This window comes from Anabas testudineus, chromosome 21 (genome assembly GCF_900324465.2).
Source record: "Anabas testudineus chromosome 21, fAnaTes1.2, whole genome shotgun sequence".
Lineage (NCBI taxonomy): Eukaryota > Metazoa > Chordata > Actinopteri > Anabantiformes > Anabantidae > Anabas > Anabas testudineus.
In genome coordinates this window covers 4280607-4289720 of record NC_046629.1, presented here as the reverse complement: position 1 = coordinate 4289720, position 9114 = coordinate 4280607, and the positions used below count along the sequence as shown (strand labels likewise).

The 9114-nt window shown below is 37.4% G+C and overlaps 1 pseudogene; it reads right to left on the bottom strand.

Annotated features, from left to right (window-relative positions):
- Nucleotides 1-6760: 6760 nt before the first annotated feature.
- LOC113173418 lies at nucleotides 6761-7606 on the bottom strand (annotated as a pseudogene).
- Between the last annotated feature and the right edge of the window lie 1508 nt (nucleotides 7607-9114).

Genomic DNA, 9114 nt, shown 5'->3' with positions numbered 1-9114 from the left:
AGTACTGTATGTCACAACTTGAAGTGGGAGATGGAGATGATGACCAGCAGGTTGAGAGTCACAGTAAGTAGAGAGATGAAGGACAGAACAATGTAAATAAGAACAGTGTGAAAGTGAGGACGCTTTGGTTTCCAGCAGGAGGTGTTGAGATGTGGAAAGCAGAGTTCAACTTCCTCCATCATCAGAGAGAGAGAGGAGAAGCTGCTGAGCTCTGACAGCTCTCTGAACAAATCTCTCTGTCTTCTAAGTCTTTTGCCCCTCCTTTATCAATCTCTGTTACTAAGAAACTAAAGTTCCTCCCTTTCTCTGTGATCATGCTGTGTAAGGTAAACTTGCTGTAATAATCTTTGACATGAGCGAGTCTCCCTTGCTGATGTTTTGCCTGTTCCGTAGTCAGCTGCTCTCCTGAGTACTGATTGTGTTATGGTCTGAAAGTTCTGATGGAGCTCATGATGCAGCAAATCAAAAAGGGTTTTTTTCTGGGAGATTTTATATATATACAGTTTCAGATCATTGGCGCAACAGATTTCTTGAGTTTGACCTGAAACAAATCCAAATACCAGGTTTTTTTTACAATAAAGTTCAGCTTTATATTGATCATAAAATGTCTTAATTAAAGCATATCTTGTGTTTTTCATAGGGTTCCTTGAATTTACTGGACAGCTTTTGAAAACAGCAGTATTGATCCCCTTTTTGACAAGAAAGTGCATAAGCAACACCCATCAGCCCCTCATGGACAGGGGTCAGGGTCTCTTTGTTGAGAAGGTCTTATTTCAGTTACTCCACAGCATCTCACTAGTATATTAATATAAAGTACCAGTAAAAACTTTTGTCCTGGCCTTGAGGTCATTGATTTATTCAGCACTGACATGCTTAAAGTAAAGACTCACTGAATGTCTCTTTACAGGATAATGGTCTCATGAGAGCCAGACTTCAGAAATTGTATTCAGTGCAATCCAATTAAATTTTATTTGTACTGTGCCAAATCAAAACAGAAGTCACCTCAAGGCACTTTACAGTGTTGAAGATTTAAGACCTTACAAAATATAATTGTATGCAGAGTTATATAGAAAACCCAACAACCCCACTGAGCAGCACTAGGGAAAGGAAAAAACTCCCTTTAGAGAAGAAACCTCCAGCAGAACCAGGCTCAGGGTGGGTGGTCATCCGCCTCGACCGGTTAGGGTGGGGAGAGGAGAGAGAAAAGAACAGCAGACAACAAAAACAAAAACAAGCAGCAAGAACATTGGGCAGGTCAACTGGATTCTGGAGATTTACAGCTATAAGGAATTGTTATATTCTTAATAATTTAAGAAGAGGATAAACTCTGGATTTTACAGGGAGCCAATGAAGAGCAGCTAATGTAAGAGAAATATTATCTCTCTTGTTAATTCCAGCCAGAAGTCTGGCTGCAGCAATAGCTGGAGGCTTTTAGTGAGTTATTGGGACTTCCTATCAGTAGTGAATTACAATAGTCCAGAAGTAACAAATGCACAGACTAGTTTTTCAGCATCACTTTGGGACAATACTTTAACAATATTCAAAATAAGAGGACATCCAGGCCTTTATGTCTTTTAAGGATGTTTGAAGTTTTATTAATTGATTAGTCTCCTCTGGATTCATAGATAAATATAGCTGTTTATCATCTGCATAGCAATGGAAATTCATAGTGTTTCCTAATAATATTGCCCAATAAGGACAGAGTGAAAATAATCGGCCCAACTAACTTCTGTGTGGAAGACTCATCACTAAGACAAAAGCACAAACTGTAATCTATCTGATAGAGACAATTTAAACCACTCTAGGGCTGTTCTTGTAACTCTAATGACATGTTTCCGCCTGTGTAATACAATGTTGTGATCTATAACATTGAATAAAGAAGCACTAAGATCAAACAAAACCAGTCAAAAAGAGAAGTCTGTTTTCTGCCGCTAAGATTGATAGTGACATTTATAGGTGCTGTTCCTGTACTATGATGTACTCTAAATCCTGACTGTAAATCTTCATATAGTTGATTTTTGCACAAGTGGTCACATATTTAAAACTGGCATCTGCTGAGCTCTGGCAACTCTCTGGCCAGAACTCCCAACAGGTCAAGGCAGATGGCCGTTGTTGCCTAATGCTTGCTCAAATGGGATGGTTTACTTTGAACTTTTTTATATAATTATACTGTAAGCTTTCACATCCTTTGTGTGTGTTTAACTGTAAGAAAAAAAGTAAAACGTTCATTGTTTTTAGGTGACATTCACCAACCAAGTATGTGAGACTTTAGAAATGCAATATGTGATGTCTAACATACTTTTTCCACTATACACTATGAGGTTTTCATGGTTGTATGGTAGTAATTCATGCATTCATTCAATTTCATGCTAGAGCAAAAAAAACACATTTTGTAGTGTGTGCATGTCTCATCTTCCACAAATCAATTGACACAGGGCTTGTACTCAACAATAAATTCAGATCATTTTTGTCAAAATAAGACAAATCGCTTCCACTGGCTTCAATCTATTCATGTGAAGAGCTTTTACAAGAGTATTATGACCTGTCTGGGCCTCAGAGAAGATAGGTGTTATGTCTGTAAATGTGTGCCTGAAAGATGCATATTCTACTTCCTAATGAAAAAGTTGAGATTTGTAAAACATCTGATATGACATTCGCCTCTTAAACGTAGTTAAGATGAAGTATAATTTATGAAGTAGTAAGAAGTAAAAATATTTCTCAGCTACAGAAGTAGAACAGATTCTTTGTCTTTAGTCTGATTCCCAGCATTGATTTCCAGACTGTTCATGGGAACCAAGATAATAAAATAAATTTCTGTTTGTTCTGTTTCTTCGTAGCAGCTTCACTGTCATGATTTTTGATTTCATGTGAGGTCAAGTGCAAACACATTTGCTTGGCCAAATATCATTTTTGTTTCAGTCACTCCACAGTGTCTCTCTACAGCATATTAGTCCCACAGGAGCCAGGCTTCAGAATTTGCAGTGTAACAATAAGTTGAATAGATTTTCTGAACCAGGGGTAGAAAAAGGCGTAAATCATAGGGTTTAGACTAGAGTTCAAATAGGCCAGACAAATTACAAACGTAAAAGATGAAGCACTGACCAAGGAGTCAATGCCTATTAGTGCAGCAGAGAAATATGGACACATGCATAGTAAGAAAACAAGTATAACAACACCAAGCGTCCTGGCTGCTTTCATCTCAGATTTCTTAACAAAAATACTAACTGAAGTCTGGTATGAGACAACCACAATGTGAGACCTCATGGCTCGAGCCTGAGACACAACCACCACAAATACTTTCATATACAGAACTATGATGGCAATAATAGGAATAATGAAGTAAAATATAAGACCTACAACATAATCAAAGAATTTTAGGGCTATCACACACTCTCCCACACAGAAATGTGTGCCTGGCTGTTTCAAATTATCTTTCATGAGCACACAGAAAAAGAAGAGGGAACAGATCCAACACAGTGAAACACAGACCTGAACTCTTTGTGGTGTGACTTTGATAGAGTAATGTAGAGGGTCACAAATAGCCACATAACGGTCAATGGATATGAGAACCATGTTTCCTATTGAGGTAGTGGTAGTAAAAAAGTCTACAAGACAATACAGGCTACACATAAAGTCACCAAGAAACCAGCAGCCGTCTATGAGCATAATTTGAAACAACCAGAGGAAACCTACAGACAAATCTGAGACAGCCAGAGAGAGAAGGAGGAGGTTGGTGGGAGTGTGGAGCTGCCTGGAGAGAAAAGACAGAAACAAATTAATTATTTTAGTTGTCAATGCAGCAGAAAAAAACACATGAAACTATAAAAACTTTAAAACATTTTTCATTTCATTTCATTTTCATTTTTTTTTCTACTAATTATTTATTTCTGCACATCTACTAGTAGAAGATGTTAGAATTTGATGTAATATGTGTCTACTTGAAGTGGGAGATGGAGATGATGACCAGCAGGTTGAGAGTCACAGTAAGTAGAGAGATGAAGGACAGAACAATGTAAATAAGAACAGTGTGAGAGTGAGGACGCTGTGGTTTCCTGCAGGAGGTGTTGAGATGTGGAAAGCAGAGTTCAACTTCCTTCATCATCAGAGAGAGAGAGAGGAGAAGCTGCTGAGCTCTGACAGCTCTCTGAACAAATCTCTCTGTCTTATAACTTCAGGAGCTCTTTTGTCCCTCCTCTAACACAGTTACTACTTGAATGGTCCTCCTTTAATTCACATTGGTCATCATCATTATTATTGCATCTCTTTTGGTACATAATATGTTCCAAAGTCAGAACCCCTTGTTAGGTAAAAACATGATAAAAATCATCTAATCTTAGTAGAATCATGTGATCCTACTGAGGGTTCCTCAAATGCAACCTGAGATTAACACCAGCTTTAACGTTTTCACTGTCATCATTTATTTAGGTAAATTAAAATTAAAAAGAAAAAAGATGTGGGCGTTTCAGTTGGGTTGAGGTCTCAATGTGGTTCTTTTATCTTTTAGTCATTCACATTTAGATTTACTGGTCTGCCCTGAGTCATTGCCGAGTTGCATTACCCAGTTTGGATACAGCTTTTGCTGTTAGACATATGGCCTCACATTTATGTCAACAATGCTCTGGTTTAGAGAGTTTAAGTTGTTCAATTGTCTTAAGTGGTTTAGAATTTGTTGTTCTGTGTCTGCAAAAAGTGTGTATGAGGCATTTCTAGTGCATTGTTGTGTTTGTTGTTAACTCAAACATGGCGCTGGGCATTAAGGCCCAAACAGCAGTCATGCTTTAATATTCATATAGACAGAGGCTTTCTCCTTGCAACCTTTCCAAACAAACTGTTCATTCAGTTCTGTAGGGTCTAGGATGTAGCTCTGGGGTTTGTTTTGTATTTTTCTGGGCATTGCACAGTGTGAATTTGGGTAAATGTTCTGTGACCTCTGATCTTGGGAAGATTGGAAACTGCATTAAAAACCTTTCACCTGTGAACAATCTTTCTCGGTAGCACGTTAATGTCTAAAGTGTTTGGATTTTTTTTTTTTTTATTGTTTTTAGATTGATATGCTGTAAAAAATATGTCTTTCCATCTTATGAGTTCACATGTGAATGCTCCAGAATTTTAAACTTTTTTAAACCTCTGCTTTGATAGAGGTTTGCATACCTACTGATGATGAGTTTAAACAATTTCCCTCTGGCATAATAAAGTAGTTTTAATCTTGAATCTTAAATTTTGAGCGAGGACTGATGATTAAGATCTTTAGTGACTTTTACCAGTGCTGTTTTTGTGCTATGATCCAATTTTTGCGCCATTGGTCTCATAATTGCATAGAAACTATATTTTCAAGAATTGTAGCGATAAAGGGCAAATTGGATATTAGTCTATAATTAACTAAAAGCTCTGAGTCCAGAGTAGACTTTTTGGGTATGGGTTTGACTACAGTGACCTTAAAGTCCTGTGGTATGTGGCCTGTTTGTGAGGATACAGTGATCTAATCTGGGTACACACAGGCTTGCACAGTTATCCTGTATATTTTTATCTGTGACTTCTGACTTCTGTTCTTGATTTCTACTTGTTTTGTCTCACTATGTGAAAGGAAACAGGTACATCAGCGCATTTCATTGTACACTGTACTATGTAAATTTGTGCCTATGACAAATAAACTTATCTTATCTAATATGGATGTGCTGATCAAAAGTAGGACATCTTGTCTGTCTATTTGGAAAGGGTTCTAAGAGAAATGTTGATGGTTCACATGAAATAATTACTGAAATTAATTCATCCCCTCTTTGTTGGTACATGGTTCTGAAATAAAAGATGGAATCTGTTCCTTAAATTTGTAAACAGCATTTTCAGATAAACATCTACTGCAGTGAAGTAGAGTTTAGTACTGTAAATTCAAAACTTATTAAAAGATAGTCAGATAAAAAAGGCTTTTGGGGAAAAACTGTTAAATGATCAATTTCAACATCGTATGTCAGAACAAGATAAAGGGTGTGATTGAAACTGTGAGTGGGTTTATTTACATTTTGACTTTATGTGATTGTGATTTTTTTTTTTTTGTGCATAACTGCAGAAAAAAAAACTTGTGTATGTAGAATTCAAATTAATTTCTTTATTTAAATTGATTATATATTACCTCGACAAAGGCAGCTAATTGCACATTACACATTAATCTTTAAGACCTGGTTTACCAAATTCACCATACTGTCATTTCATACAGTACTGGTTCAGAAAAATGAACTGGCTGAAAGTGAAAAACTGGACAAACTATAAGAAAACTGATTTGAAAAACTTACAATTAAAGATGGAGGATATACACTGTGATTGAGTATAAAAACACATGCACTGTATAAGATACTGTTCATGAACGGACATTAACCACTTCAGCTCTGGCAGTAAACCACTCCACAAATCCTTTCGAAAAAGACACATAAGATTCCTAATAAGGCACAAGTAGCTAAACAAGACAAAGAGTCTACTGCTGTGCTTGTGTTTTTGGGAGGTTGTAGATGTAGGTATACAGAAAAGGTCATACGCTCAGCTTAAAGTGTTTAGATGCTAACCTTTGCATGAAAGTTTATGGGAACATAAGATGAATCACCAAGTCACTACATTTAGTTTCTGGGTGAAGTCATGCCTGCAAAGACTGGACAAAGCTTACAAGACTACCTCTAACTAATTATACAAATTCTTTTTCTTCATTCTGTAGGAAGGCACATAAACCAAGGCGAACACAAACTGATGAATTTAGCCACTGAACAGTGTCACATCAAACCACATTAGTCTCACTGGAGCCAGGCTTGAGAATCTGAAGTGTAACAATCATTCTAATAGATTTTCTAAACCAGGGGTAAAATAAGGCGTACACCATGGGATTTAGACAGGAGTTGAAATAGAAAAGACATAAAATAAAGGCAGAAGATGAAGTATTGAACAACTCATTCTGGTCAATAAGTGAGACACAGAAATATGGAAAGAGGCACAAAAGAAACACAACTATAACTACACCAAGAGTCCTGGCTGCTTTCACCTCAGATTTCTTAGCAGAGACACTCACTGAATGTTGGTATGAGACAAACACAATGTGAGACCTCATGGCTCGAGCCTGAGACACAGCCACCACAAATACTCTCATATACAGAACTATGATGGCAGTAATAGGAACGATAAAGGTCAAAATAAGATCTGCAACTTTTTGATTCTGGTTAAAGATTACTACACATTCACCAGCACAGGAATTATACCTGCCTGGTTGTTTTAGATCATCTTTCAACATCATGTTTACATAGAAGAAAGAACAGATCCAACACAGTGAAACACAAGTCTGAACTCTTCTTGGAGTGATTCTGGTGGGATAATGCAGAGGGTCACAAATAGCCACATATCGGTCAACTGATACGAGAACCATGGTTTCTATTGAGGTAGAGGTCAAAGTGTAATTTAAAACACAGTACAGAATGCACATAATGTCACCCAGAAGCCAGCAGCCGTCCATGAGCATAATTTGAAACAACCACAGAAGACCTACAGAGAAATCTGACACAGCCAGAGAGAGGAGGAGGACGTTGGTGGGAGTGTGGAGCTGCCTGGAGAGAAAAGACAACAACATGATTTATATTATCATTCATTATTTGTGCAGATAAAACCAAATGAAAACCATGATATATTAAAAACTATTTTAGAAAAATAACTCTAAAAATGTTTTTTTTTTGTTTTTTTCTGCACAGCTACTAGTTTTAGAATTTGATGTAATATGTGTCTACTTGAAGTGGGAGATGGAGATGATGACCAGCAGGTTGAGAGATGCAGTAAGTAGAGAGATGAAGGACAGAACAATGTAAATAAGAACAGTGTGAGAGTGAGGACGCTGCATCTTTCTGCAGGAGGTGTTGAGATGTGGAAAGCAGAGTTCAACTTCCTCCATCATCAGAGAGAGAGGAGAAGCTGCTGAGCTCTGACAGCTCTCTGAACAAATCTCTCTGTCTTCAAAGTCTTTTGCCCCTTCTTTAACAATCTCTGTTACTTAGCAACTAAAGTTCCTCCCTTTCTCTGTGATTATGGTATGTAAGTTAACTCGCTGTAATAATCTTTGACATGAGCGAGTCTCCCTTGCTGATGTTTTGCCTCTTCCCTAGTCAGCTACTCCTCCTGAGTTTTGATTATGTTATGGACTGAAAGTTCTGATGGAGCTGATGATGCAGCAAATCAAAAAGTTTTTTTTCTGGGAGATTTTATGTTGAGACTGGACGTCAGTAATAAAAACATAAATAAAATGTGTAAATGGTTAAGGTGAGTGGAAAGAAGAGAGAGAAAAAAACAGTGGACAGCAAAAATAGAACAACAAGTAGCAAAAAACATAGGGCAGGTCAACTGGATTCTGGAGATATACAGCTCTTAGGCAGAGGATAGGATGAGAGTAGGATAAACTCTGTTCTGGATTTTACAGGAAGCCAATGGAAAGAAGTTTATGTAGGAGACAGATCCACATCTCAACACCTGCTGTTGTGGAAAGTAGAGTTCAGCTTCCTCCATCGTCAGAGAGAGGAGAAGCTGCTGAGCTCTGACAGCTCTCTGACCAGAACTCCCAACCGGTTGAGGCAGATAGCCGCCTACTCTGAACCCGGTTCTGCTGGAGTTTTTTTCCTCTAAAAAAGAGTTTTTCCTCTCCACTGTTGCCTAAAGCTTGCTCAAATGGGATTGTTGGGTTTGCTATACCTTTTTTTTATAATTTTACTCTCTAAGGTCTTAAAGCCCCTTGTTGTGTTTAATTGGAGAAATAACTCAGTGATATTAATACAACGATCAAAACGTTTTGGTTGTTGTTGTCTTTAGTTGACATTCACCATGTCTAACATACTTTTTCCACTAGCCCCATGAGGTTTGTTTGTTTGTGATTGTTCTCAAAAAAGACATGAAAGATCTAATTTTTATTGTGTTACATTATGTCTGTAGATGAAGATCATATTTTATGCACAAAACCATAAAATGCCAAAAGTTTCACAAACTGTTTCTTGAAAATGTATCCATATAATGTGTCTAGCATCCTAAGTGGGTAATTTAAACCTAACCTCTCAGACATTCTATCCAACCCATGAACAGTGTGGTCCATTCCTGACACAAAAA